The sequence below is a fragment of the Saccopteryx leptura genome, chromosome 4, assembly GCF_036850995.1.
Source record: "Saccopteryx leptura isolate mSacLep1 chromosome 4, mSacLep1_pri_phased_curated, whole genome shotgun sequence".
Taxonomy (NCBI): Eukaryota; Metazoa; Chordata; class Mammalia; order Chiroptera; family Emballonuridae; genus Saccopteryx; species Saccopteryx leptura.
Window position 1 is genome coordinate 91,138,060 of NC_089506.1, and position 14,385 is coordinate 91,152,444.

Sequence of the window (14,385 nt, forward strand, 5' to 3'; positions counted from 1 at the left end):
CCCTGCTTTGGATTTTCCCAACTCCTACCTGCCTCTCCTCACTCGTGGGTGCCTGTGGCCCCATCGGCTTCCCTGCCTGTGCTGCACATGGGAAATCCCGAAGAGTGGGCTGGGCCGTCAGAGGCTCACCTTGCTTGTTTCCCTGCCCAGCGCCACTGGCTCACACCCGCGGGCTCCCAAGTCTGAAAATTTGTTTCAGGCAGAGGGGATAAGTTCAGTCCCTGTCATGGCATCTTTGCCCAGAAGGGGAACTTCCCTTAGGATCTTCTAATAGTTTTCAATTTAATTATAATTTGTGAAATCGACTAGTCTCTATTTCTTCACCCTCCTATTTTACCACTCCGGTCCTTGTCCACTATGTTCAGCCATGTTCATTTTCTGTTCCCGCCTCAGACTTGCCATTACTCTGGCTACTTCCTCTGCTTCATCCCAGATCCCACTTGGTCGTGGAAGCAGTTATCGCGACGATGCCCCTCATCGCTCTCTATCCTCATTACCCTGCTTACTCGTACAGCTTATTTCAGAGCTCTCGTCTGTTCATTGTTTCTCTGTCTCTTTCCCATTCTCTGTCTGCTTGCTTCAGGGCAGACTCCATTTGGGTCAGGTCCTTGTCATCTTACTTCATCATGAATCGCCACAGCCTAAAACAATGTGTGGTATATAATAAGTGTTCCATAAATATTTGATACATGAAAGGATGAGTCATTACATCGGATTCTCATATAACTCCAGAAATAGGCATTACCATTTCATAAATGAGACAGCTATTCACGCAGCTAGTCAGTATTACAGGTCAGGTATGAACCATAGCTTTGTGTCCTTTCTGTCACATCTCATGGTGGCAGTCACTCTTGTGTTTGTTGGCTATGGATGCCTACTGTACTTGAAGTTGCTTTTAGCAATAGTTTCGGTATGGTTTGTTATTGGAGCAATTTGTTTTTAATGTTGAAAATTAAGTTTGAGTTATTAGATAAAAATTACTTAAAATGTCTATGTTGGAACTTGAGTTGTTGAAATTAAGTTTTTGGAAATTATCTTAATTTCTGCTTTTTCTTCATTGGGATTTTAAATCTTCTATATAAACAACTGAAAAAGTGGGATATTTAAGTCCATAATAGAAATTGGGGCGGGGGTGTTGTTTTTTTTCTTTTTGCTTTTTTTGGTTTAGAAACATAATGCCTCTTAGTCAGACTGTCTATGTAGTATTGAAATTTTATGGCATAATCTGCTTAATTTGTTTCATTTGCAAAAACCAAACAAAACATCATTACAGTCACATACTAATTACTAGCCATGCATCATTCATTTGAAATAGAGCCTAAAGCATTTTGTAGTTATAAGCAAAAAGGTCTCTTATGATTCATTTTGCGAACAGCATTGTTTTTAGGTTGCTTTTTAGATTCGAGTATTATCTAGTGCCTGGGAAGCATTTTCTGTACTCTACAAATCTCATTAAAAAGACCTACATATTCTCTTCTGAGAGTGTGTTGGAAACACAGTGGAAAAGGAGAGACTGGACTTGTGGGACTAGTTGCTGTAGCGTTAGGCGATTTTTTTTTTTTTTTTTTTTTTTTTTACAGAGAGAGAGTCAGAGAGAGGGATAGACAGACGGGAATGAGGAGATGAGAAGCATCAATCATTAGTTTTTTGTTGCGCGCTGCGACACCTTAGTTGTTCATTGATTGCTTTCTCATATGTGCCTTGACCGCGGGCCTTCAGCAGACTGAGTAACCCCTTGCTGGAGCCAGCGACCCTGGGTCCAAGCTGGTGAGCTTTTTGCTCAAGCCAGATGAGCTCGTGCTCAAGCTGGTGACCTCGGAGTCTCGAACCTGGGTCCTTCCACATCCCAGTCCAACACTCTATCCACTGCACCACCGCCTGGTCAGGCGCGTTAGGCGATTTTATCCTGCGTGTGGCTTAAGGTGTAGTTGTCATATACAGACTGTTTATTTGATATTTTATTCTTGAAGACATCTGTGGAGGATCCATAAAGTGCATTTTTTTAAATTGATTAAAATACTATAAAGAGTATTCTATTCAATGGGCTGTCCCCGTTAACACAAAAGTGAATATTTGATGGCAATAGATTATATACATACTGTTTACATGGTCTCAAAACATCTCCCTATGAATTATTTAGTATAAAGGAAAAGTATAGTTACTCTGCGTTGGATAAACTGGTAGAAATCACCTTGACCAATGGTGTAACTATAGTGTGTCTATATTTTCCTTTATAATAACCGTATTACATGTTAACCATATTATGTTTGGAAGAAGAAAGAATTTGATAAAGCAAATGGGGCAAATGGAAACAATTGGTTATTCTGTGTAGAGAGTGGGTTTTGTAGTCTTAAAAGTGAAATTATAATGAAGTTACAAAATTTTCACTTATCTCAACAAATAGGAATAAATTTAACATAGATTGTGTAAACCACTAACAATGATAAAATTTGACAAAATATGGAAGGTTTCTGTTTTTAAATGAAAAATGCTGCAAACCTCATAAACTCATAAACTTGATGAATTACTAGGGTTTGGCCCGGTGAAAATGTTCAGTTATAGCAGAGAGAGCTGGGGTTCAGGCAGAGGGTGTGGTGTTCTCAGGGCTGAGGTGGCAGAGATTTATGATGGCTGAAACAGCTGGGATCTGCAGGCAGGGAATTACAGTGGAAGGGATTGTGCAGAATGTGGCACCAGTAGTCCATGTGGGTATCTTCCTTGAGTCTGAAGGATGGGCTGTTCATATGCTGAACACATTTGACACGTGGCATCGGCTACAAGGTTAGGGTGGAACAGAGATACTAAATAGAGGTCCAGCATTACTGGGAGGCACTGCATTTCTGACCTTGACAAAACAGAAAAATCTTAACACCTCATTAACTCAGCCTTTACTAAAACAACTGACAAAGCTGTATATACTCTAGGAATGAAGGCCATACTCTAAAAGAGTTCCTACTCTAGACCCACCCTAACAAAACCTATAATCAAGTCCTGCAAACTCCTCTGGGAGGAATAATTGGAAGTTGAATCCTGCCAAGTTTGAGGCACTAAGGAACACCTCTTACTTTCCACAGTCACAGTAACTGAGGGTAAACTTAAGCACAATTTAAGGTAATCACCCAGTGATTGATTTGCCTGCTGACGCAAGAATATTTTTCAATAGAAATACCACACCTCAGCAGTTGTTCATTATATTATTTAATTAAAAAGTAAAAAAATAGGAAAATGGGATGTGTTGTCAAAAAAATGTCAATTGCCCTGGCCAGGTGGTTCAGTGGATAAAGCATCATCCCAGCACGCCAAGGTCTTGGGTTCAACCCCCAGTCAGGGCACATATAAGAAGCAATCAGTGAGCACACAGCTAAATGGAACAGGGAAGTGATGCTTCTTTCTCCCCCCCCCCTCCATTTTTCACTCTCCTCCTCTCTTCCCCTTCCTCCTCCTCCCTCCCTCCTTCTTTCCTTTTCTCCCTCTTCCACTTTCCCTACCCTCCCCTTAGAAAAAAAATTTTTAAGTGAAATCTGAACCAAAATGGCCCAGATTTTGGATTTCACATGCAGAGACTTTAATGCTAATATTATGAACATATTCAAAGAACTAAAGAAAGTTATCTTTGAGGAATTAAAGAAAAGCCTGGTCTTAATTAAGGAATATTTGCAGGGAAATGTAAATTATAAAAATTTACCAGATGGAAATTCTCAATCTGAAAATTTCAATAACTGATTTGAAATATTTAGTATAGAGGCTTAAAAGTATATTGCAGACAGCACAAGAGTTGGTGAATTTGAAAGCAGATCTATAGAAATTATTTTCTTAAGAATGTAGGACAAAAAGATTACTTTTTATACAATCTCAGATACTGTTGGATAAATTCCAGTCTGTCCAAAATACCTGTAATTGGAATCCCAAAAGGATAAGAGAATGAGATTGTGGCTGACAAAATAATGGTTAAAAAATTTCAAGTTGAGTGAGGAACATAAACTTATTGTTTAAGAAGTTCAGCAGACCCAACCAGGGTAAATATAAAAGGACGGACACTGTGGCATATACTGGTCCAATTGCTGAGAGCCAGAGATAAAGAGAACATCGTAGAAGTAACTGGGAGAGGGACGTGGAGAATATTACATATGGGAAAAAAGAAGGAGAGCTTTTGCTGGCTTTGCAGAAATAATAGAAAGCAGAAGTCAGCAGAGGGGAATATTTTAAAGAGTTGAAATAAATTTTAAAAAACCCTATTAACTCAAAATATTGTATTTATTAGATACCCTTCCAAAAATAGAGTAAAATATATTTTTAAGTGATGTGAAGCCTGAGAAAGTTTGGAGCCATCAGACATACCCTACAAAAGTGCTAACGGTGCTCCTGCACTCAGGCCAAAGGAAATTGGTATCATATGGAAACTCAAATCCACAAAAAGAAAACTGATGTTTAAAAAATAACAATGCAAGAGGGGTTTTATAATGTACATAGAAGTAAAATACATGATGGGGTACAATAAATGGAATTGTGCTGCTGTGACATTATGCACATGAAATGAATCAAGGTGTGAAATGTTGAAAAAACATTTTTTTAAGAGAGAGAAAGGACAGACAAGAAGGGAGAGAGATAAGAAGCATGAACTCGTTGTTGCAGCATCTTAGTTGTTCATTGATTGCTTTCTCATATGTGCCTTGACCGGGGTGCTCCAGCCAAGCCAGTGACCCCTTGCTCAAGCTAGCGACCATGGGGTCATGTCTGTGATCTCTTGCTCCATCTGTTGACCCTTGTTCAAGCCAGATGAGCCCATGCTCAAGCTGGGGACCTTAGGGTTTCTAACCTGGGTCCTCAGTGTCCCAGGCTGACGCTCTATCTACTGCACCACTGCCTGGTCAGGCAATGTTGGAATGTTGAGCAGGAAATGAAAAATGTGAACATGTACAATATTTACTAAATAGTATCTCTAAATAAAATAATCCAAAAAGATGCATTCCATTAGTCATTTAACACTCAGAAAAAAATATAATGAAAAGAGATATAGTTCAGAAGGCATTAGAGAAAAATAAAATGGAATAGTAAAAATTGCTTGATTAACACAATCAGGAAAAGGATAAAAGGTAAAAAGAACAGACAAAAGGAAAAAAACAGTAAAAAATAAAGTAGCATTGCTATGAATATTTCAAGGCAATGTGTATTACAAGAAATAAGAGTGACATTAGACAATGATAAAAGGAGTAATTTATTACTAGGAATAAATAATCATCTTAAATAATGTACATTATGCTGCTAATAACAGCATCAAAATTTATAAGCTTGCAGAATTAAATGGAGAAATAAATAACTTCTCTATCATGACTTTAAACACTTCTTTTTCAGTAAATTCTAGAGACAATAACCAAAAACTAAAGTAAATTTTTTGAAAAAATCAGGATAGTTCTATCAACTACTGTAGAATTGATATTTGTAGAATATTTCCCACAGTAGATGCATGATATACATTCTTTTAAAATACCCATGAGGCCCTGGCCGGTTGGCTCGGCGGTGGAGCGTCGGCCTGGCGTGCGGGGGACCCGGGTTCGATTCCCGGCCAGGGCACATGGGGGAGGCGCCCATTTGCTTCTTCACCCCCCCCTCCTTCCTCTCTGTCTCTCTCTTCCCCTCCCGCAACCAGGGCTCCATTGGAGCAGGGATGGCCCGGGCGCTGGGGATAGCTCCTTGGCCTCTGCCCCGGGTGCTGGAGTGGCTCTGGTCGCGGCGGAGCGGCGCCCCGGAGGGGCAGAGCGTCACCTCCTGGTGGGCAGAGCGTCGCCCCTGATGGGCGTGCTGGGTGGATCCCAGTCGGGCGCATGCGGGAGTCTGTCTGACTGTCTCTCCCCGTTTCCAGCTTCAGAAAAATACAAAAATAAAAATAAAAAAATAAAATACCCATGAAATTTTTGCTAAGTTATGCTATATAGGAAAATAAAACAAATCTCAGTAATTTTCAAAAGATTAAAATTTTATAGAGTATGTCTTCTTTTGAAAACAATTTAATTGTATAATAGAATGTCTCTTTGTTTGAAAATTGCATAACATGCTTATAAGTTATTTGTGGGTCAAAGAAGAGATTATTTTGAACTGAATGAAAATGAGAACATTGAAAAAGAAAACCAAATTCTTTAATTACCAATATCATAAATCAAAGAAGGAAAATTTCTAGAGAAAATTAGAGACTCATATGTAAAATTGTATGTAAAAATTGTCAACAAAATATTTTTATGTCAAATATTGCAACTCATTAAAAATAGAGTATTTCATTTTGTGACCAAGTGGTAGAAGGCGTTTCACCTTAAAAAATGTAGTTAAGCATATTACCAGAAAAAAGGGAGAAAAATCACATCAAAATAGGTGCACAGTAAAAAAGCACTTGATAAAATTTTACTTTATGTGGCCTGACCAGGTGGTGGCGCAGTGGATAGAGCATCAGACTGGGATGTGGAGGACCCAGGTTCGAGATCCCGAGGTCACCAGCTTGAGCGTGGGCTCATCTGGTTTGAGCAAAGCTCACCAGCTTGGACCCAAGGTCGCTGGCTTAAGCAAGGGGTTACTTGGTCTGTTGTAGCCCCCTGGCAAGGCACATATGAGAAGCAATCAATGAACAACTAAGGTGTAACAACGAAAAACTGATGATTGATGCTTCTCATCTCTCCCTGTTCCTGTCTGTCTGTCCCTATCTATCCTTCTTTCTGACTCTCTCTCTGTCTCTGTAAAAAAAAAAAAAATACTTGATGTGAAATAACACCTCTTGGCAACTAGAAATAGAAGAAAACTTCTTCAATTAATAAAGGAAATCTATGGAAACCTGGAGCTATCCTCATACTTAATGGTAGAGGATTAAATGCTTCATCATTTATGATTGGAAACCAGGTAGGGATGTGGCTTCTTACCACTTCTTTTCAGCATTGTAATGCACATTGTAATCTGTAATAAGAAAAGAGAAAGAAGTAAGATGCGTATACATTGTAAATCAGAAAGTAAGCCTTTTTTAGAAATGATCTGATTGTCTATGTGAATGCATGAGGAATTTCCAACAAACTTTGTTAAAGCAGCCAGAGAATTGAACAAGGTCACAGGATAGCCAGTACACCAGAATGAGCTCTGTTTACTCCACAGTAAGGAAATGTAATTGAAAACAAAAAATAGTACTGTTTACATGAGCCTCAAAAACTTAAAATACTTGGGGATACATTTCACTAAATATACTGATTTTCTACACTGAAAACTATAAGATATTGCTGAGAAGAATTAAAGTTGTAAATGAGGTATTTACCATGCTCATAGAGTAGAAGACAAAGTATTGTTAAGATTTTATTTTTATCTCAAATGATCTATAGATTCCTAAAAGACCTTTGATCATTTTCAATCAAAATCCCAGCAGGTTTTATTATAGCAATTGACAAAAGTTACAAAAATTCAGATGGCATATGGAGAATCTAAAATATACAAAATCAATTTGAGAAAGAACAAACTTGGAGAACTTTGACTATTGATTTGATATCAAAGTTTGGCTTAAAGATAAACTTTTTCTGGAAATTTTAGAAATAAACCTACAAAAATACCAACAAAAGATTTTCAACAAGGACTTCAAGGCTAGTGAATGGGAAAGGGAACTTTGTATCAAAAAGTACTGCAAAACTTGTATATCTTTGAACTAAAATGAATATCAACTCCTGAGCCACACCAAGGGGAATAATTAATGAGGAATGGAGTGTAGACCTAAATATGCAAAGATAAAATATAAAGCTTCTGGCCTGGCCAGGCAGTGGTGCAGTGGATAGAGCGTCAGACTGGGATGTGGAGGACCCAGGTTCAAAACCCTGAGGTCACTGGATTGAGCATGGGATCATAGACATGACCCCATGGTCATGGTTGCTGGTTTGAAACCCAAGGACCCTGGCTCAAGGAAAGGGTCACTCAGTCTGCTGTAGCCTCCAATCAAGGCACATATGAGAAAGCAATCAATGAACAACTAAGGTGCCACAGCAAAAAACTGGTGCTTCTCATCCCTCTCCCTTCCTGTCTGTCTGTCCCTCTCTGTCCCTCTCTCTGACTCTCTCTGGCTATGTCCAAATAAATATATATATATGTATGTATAAAGCTTCTGGAATAAACCATAACAACATTACTAAAGGGCGTATGAAATGGTGTAAATCACTTTGGAAAACAGTTTGATAATTTGTTAGAAAGTTAAGTATACATTTCCACAATATCTTTTTAGATATTAAGTAGAAATAAAAAGACTCATATGAATATTCCTAATATCCTGTATTAATTTTCACATGTGGCTGTGACAACTGTCAAACAACGTTGGAGGCTTAAAACAATATAAATTTACTCTTTTACATTTCTTTTTTTTTTTTTTTTTTTTGTATTTTTCCGAAGCTGGAAACGGGGAGAGACAGTCAGACAGACTCCCGCATGCGCCCGACCGGGATCCACCTGGCACGCCCACCAGGGGCGAAGCCCCGCCCACCAGGGGGCGATGCTCTGCCCCTCCGGGGCGTCGCTCTGTCGCGACCAGAGCCACTCTAGCGCCTGGGGCAGAGGCCAAGGAGCCATCCCCAGTGCCCGGGCTATCCCGGCTCCAATGGAGCCCCGGCTGCGGGAGGGGAAGAGAGAGACAGAGAGGAAGGAGGGGGGGGGGGTGGTGGAGAAGCAAATGGGCGCCTCTCCCATGTTTCCCGGCCGGGAATCGAACCCGGGTCCCCCGCACGCCAGGCCGACACTCCACAGCTAAGCCAACTGGCCAGGGCCTCTTTTACATTTCTGGAGGCCAAAAGTTCTTAGTGTGTTGGCAGGGTTGTTCCTTCTCGGGGCTCCTGAGGAGTAGTCTGTCCCACGCCTCTCCTATCTTCTGGTAGCTGCTTGCAGTTCTTGGCATTTCTGAACTTGTAACATTATTTGGATCTTTAACTCCTCCTTCACATTGCTGCCTTCTGCTTTTTTCCTCTCTTTATTATTTCTATTAAAGTGACAGCAGTCATAGTATTTAGGGCTCACCCTAAATCTAGCATGATCACATCTGGAGAGCTGTAACTTTATTTTCAAATAAGTTCACATTAATAGGTACCTGGGGTAAGGACTTAACATACCGTTTTTCAAGTCCCTATTCAACCCAACCCACTACATAGCCTCAAAGCAAAAAAGAAAACACCTCAAAATTATCAACAGGAAAGTGGATAAACAAATTTTGGTGTGTTCTTGCAATGAAATATTACTCCTCTTTAATGATAGGGAACAAAGTACTGAATTACACTATGTGTGTATGAATCTCAAAGTCATTTTGTTGAGTGAGAGAAGCCAGATGCAAAAAGTGTTTACCGTAGGTTTCATTAATAGAAATTTTAAGAACGGGCAAAACTAAGTTACAGTGATAGAAATACGAGCATTGATTTTCTATGGGAGGGTGGGGACTGTCTGGAAGCAGACATGAATGAATGAATTTAAACAGCAGAATGATTCTGAGTTTTGTGCCAGCTTTTTAACTCATCAGATATGAAACTTATGTGTTAGGAGTGCTTGCTACAACTGCCAAATTAAATAAGGCTCTCGCACTCCAGCTTTACCACTGACAGATCGTGACTATCTACAGAACTCATCTGGACCTCCTGTGAAATCCTTTGTGGTCCAGATTGATGAGCATTTGTAAACAAAGGCAAAGCAATATCTGATGTCTATAGCCAGTCGTCTATTTCTTGAAGAAATACATCTTTATTCTGTTAATATTTTTTGTGTGTAATTCTTGGCTTTACCCTGCTCCTATGAAGACATGTAAAAAAATACCATATGTGCTTTGCTGTTGTGTAGTTTTTAAAAATAATTATAGCTTAGGAGTTTTATTATCATAAGGGCACATTTATTTTAAAAACATTTTTGATATTCTAAGCACTACCCAGGCATAAGGTGCTTGAATAGCTATGTTTTTGATGCCTCTCTTTGAAGTAAAAGAATGTTTAATTTTTTTCCTGAGAATTGTGAAGATCATGAAAATATCAAATGGTAACAGATATTTTTCACTTCATTTAATTAGAAAAATTAAATTCAGTTTTTTTCTGGTATCTTAATTCTCTTATTAGATCCCGTTTCTTTCTTAGATGTCCGTCTCCTCCCTCAACCTTGTCATTTTCTCTTTTCCTTTCACAAAGATGCATTTGTTTTTTCACAATTTTCTTGCTTATCATACCTCTCACACCAAGAGCAGAAAAACGAGCTATTATGGAAATATGAGTAGAGAGTACAGTGTGGAATGCATATTAAAAGTGGATCTCGAAAAAATATTAAAAATTCAGCACAACATGTGGTAGTTGGATATATGAAGAAAAAGGAAAGAATAGGAAGTAGTAGGCAGAGCACACAGTAGGGGCATCTCCAAACTACTGTGGGTAAGTTAAGTCTGTTCTTACTGGGAAACGTAGACGTAGTTTGAGTATCAGATTGGTTTTGAGTTGTGGTTGTTAATTTCTACATTGGGATGCTCCGTGTGGAACTGTACAGTTGATTGGCAGCATTTATGAAATATATGGAGTAAAGGGTTAGTCAGTTAAGACTGAAGTTTTTTAATCAGAAAGTTACTTGTACTGGTGAAAGTTAAATAAATGGTTCAGTACTGCAGTTTCATAATGGCTAGGGAAGAGTATTGAGGAGATGGAGCATATACTAAACTTTCTTTGGAGGTGAGCCTAAGTAAGTGCAGGCAGCAAGGTGGAAAAATCCAACAAGTTTTGAATAAGTTGGCTCCTGAAAATCTCTTTGTAAAAGAAACTGCATAAGGTGAACCAGATAATGGCATTAAACATAGTTGGTATAAAAATGCCAAATTGATTCTATTTTTTTCTTCATAGAATAATGGATAAAATTAGATATGAAAAACCTAATGAGATCATCAGAGTTTACAACTTCTTGAGGACTTTTCCTACTGTTTATCTGTCCAGACAGATGGAAAGACTTAGATGAAATGTGCTAGAAGGGCAGTAACCACGACCTTTGTGCCTCTCATCGTCCTGAATGGGCACTCCGTCAATACTTGTTGGTTCAATGATTCTCTAAAGGTCTCTTCATCTTATTTTGTGCCTGCTTCAACAACATATATTGTCAACAAATAAAATTTTGAAATAAAAATTACCCTTAGGGTTCCGGCTTTTGCTTGTTTGATTTTCACTGGTCACTGTTTTTAAGATTTTTTCATTCTGGCATGTGTCATCTGAGGTGGTGGTTGGGAGACTGCAGGAGGATGTCTCCCTGCCTTTAAAAATAATAGTGAAATAAAATATTTTTTATTTTTTATGCTTTTAGATCTTCAGGTCATAACTCATTATTGTCAGATTTTGGTGGTGTGGGTTTACATTGCTAAGATTCTATAAGAATAATTTTAAATGATACCACTCTAATTTTTAACTATCTTAAAGTTACTTTTACTATAAGGCTTCCTTTCTTTTTCCCCCGGACTTTCTGTTAGCACTGTGAGTAATATTTGTACGCTCTAGCTCCATCTTTGCATTCCGTTGAGTATTTGTCAGCCCAGCCAGAGCTCCTTAGCAAGCACACAAAAAGCAAATCCCAGTGTTGACTGAATATGTGATAAGGAAACATTCTTCAGAATTAAAAAAAAAAATTCCCATTTCTTAAACCTATTTTCTTTCAGTTTCCATCTGAAGAAATGAACTTTGATTTATGATTAACAAGAAAAAGAGCCCAGCTATTATAGATCCCAAGATTTAAATTTAGAACATTAGCTTTCATTGAGTTTCTGTTTGTTTGTTTGTTTTTGTTTTTAAATATAAGGGGCAACGATTTGGCCTGTGGGGTCAGAGTCTGCTAAATATATAGTGGACTAAAGACAAGAACCCACTCCGGGCGATTTCTCATGTTCCTTTCCAGCCTTGTAATTTCATTCACTAAAATACATTTATTTCATGTCAGTCAAAATACTGCCTTTTTTAAATTTGGAAGAAAGAGAAATATGAATAGGACATCTAATTTACAAAGCTGTGGGTCACAGACCTGTCATTTGGTTACCTTTTCTGGCTTTGCTTTGTCAGGGTTTTTCATGAACACATAGCACTTTGTTCTGCATTACATCATAGGCTTATGTTGTCTTTTCAAGGTACCTGTCCCTACTGCCTGGTAGACTCATTACTCATACAAATCTAGGTTATATATTTTTTTAGGAATATTAATTACTTTATACTGGCTGCAGATGGTTAGCGTGTCAGCAGGAAAGCTTTAACATATTTTGGGGCTGTGTTGTATAGCCATTTAAGCAGTCTTTGTGCACAAAGTTGTACATTAATATCTGTTATAAAAATTAATATTTTGTAATACTAATGATTTTCATGAGATACTTGAGAATTTCTTCTCATGTTTATTGCAAAGTGCTAAATACCTACCTTCCTAATCATGAATAAGGGCACAGACTGAAAACAGATGCCTTGGACTCATTATACACCTTGGTAAGGCCATGAGTATATGTAGCCATGTGTGTGTTCTTACGGATATTTTATTCTAAGGATATACTAAGTAAAATAGAGTATTATATAGAATTACTCCAATGTAATTTGAACATCTAACCATTTGCAATGTTTAAGTAAGGATAAAAATTTCAGGCAGGCGAGTCCATTTGAGAGCATTTTAAGACACATGAAATGACTTTATGAGAAGTAATCACCGCTTTAGTCTGCTTGTGTACTAGACATTCAATATCTAAAGGTTATTCTAGTAGGACCTCACTTTGTCCTAAAATTTTATATTATTTAAATTTATTCTATAAAACCATTATTAGTAATGCTTCTTTTACTTTAAAAATGCATTGTTTGAGCTTAGTTTTTTACTTCTAGGAGAAAAAATTGTTTTCTTTAGACAGGAATTTGAAGACATTCCTTAAAGTACTTTATCCATTCTTATTAATGGATCAGTTGAGCTCTTAGAATCTTGGCTTTGTGCACATAAACAAACATTTTACATGTCAAGTAAATTAGAGTACTAGTGTAAATTAGATATTTATATTATTTGCTAAGAAACGTTTTAGTCATTGTAGGAATTTGGTCCAATATTTAGTCATTGTAGGAATTTGGTCCAATATTCTGAGGTACCTACTGAGAGCTTACTCTTTATAGCTTAGGTCTTTTACTTACTTACTTACTGCTTGCTTTATTTATTTATTTATTTATTTATTTATTTATTTATTTATTTATTTATTTAGTAAGAGGAAGGGAGGCAGAGAGACAGACTCCCACATGAGCCCTGACTGGGACCCACCTGGCAAGCCCACTAGGGGGCGATGCTCTGCCCATCTGTGGCCCTTACTTCCTTGCTCAGCAATGGAGCTTTTTTTTTTAGTGCCTGAGGCAGAGGCCAACTTAGCTGGAACCAATTGAGCCATGACTGTAGAGGGAGGGGGGAGAGAGAGAGAGAGAGAGAGAGAGAGAAGGGGGAGGGGTGGAGAAGCAGATGGTCTCTTCTCCTGTGTGCCCTGACCGGAATCAAACCTGGGACATCCACACACCAGGCCAACACTCTACACTGAGCCAACCGTCCAGGGCTACTTAGTTCTTTTTAGATGAGTGTGTTGGGTTATATTATTACATCATTAAAGCAGTGTCTCTATTATCCTATTGAATCTAATAAATAGAGGTTTTTGTATTCCATATCTTATTTTAAATAACAATCAGTTATATTATTAACAGATAGCTTTCTATCTCTTTAACATTCTGTATACCTCATGAGTCATTGTATTTTAGCCTTTCCTTTTGGGTTTGTGACTGACAGAACTGGACCCTATTTTAACCCTGTCATGTTCTGTCATCATTTTTTCCCGACCTTGCCTCAAACTGCTTTTGTTTATAACAGTTGTTGAAGTTCAAGAGTTACACTATTACTTCTCCATTAATCTGTTTTAAGACTCAAATTCCTAATCCATATTCATATATAGCTTAAATGTCCTATGTCTCTAGCCTTCAGGGAAGTGGCTTTTCCCCTCACATGTGTTGTTAGAACATAAGTTTAAGGCAAGAACTTGCTGACTATTCCTTTTGAGTGTGTTTTTTTATACTTTCAGCCCCCTACATTCCCCACAGGGAAACCCCGTGTCCCAAGCAGGCCTGTGGCTTTGCGCTGCCTTTGTCTCCTATTACGCCCATGCTTCCCAACTCAAGCTCCACTAATTTAGTGTGTGTCAGAAGTCATTCCACTTTCCTGTGTTGCTGAAGGAAGTCAATTTAGTCCAAATTGGGACCTATTTACTCTCTCTCTACCTAACAGGTATTGCCATTCAGCAGTGCGTCTGAGGACAGCAATTGCTGTTTGAAGAAAAATCCTCTTTTACAACTTTCTGAGGGTGTTTTAAACATGACCCAGCATGTTTCAGTTTTGAAG

General features: G+C 38.2%; 1 protein-coding gene across 2 annotated transcripts in view; it reads left to right on the forward strand.

Moving 5' to 3' along the window:
- Positions 1–14,385, forward strand: part of DIAPH3 (diaphanous related formin 3) — a 522,354-nt gene that overhangs the window by 273,059 nt on the left and 234,910 nt on the right. The gene's annotated exons all lie outside the window — the stretch shown is intronic.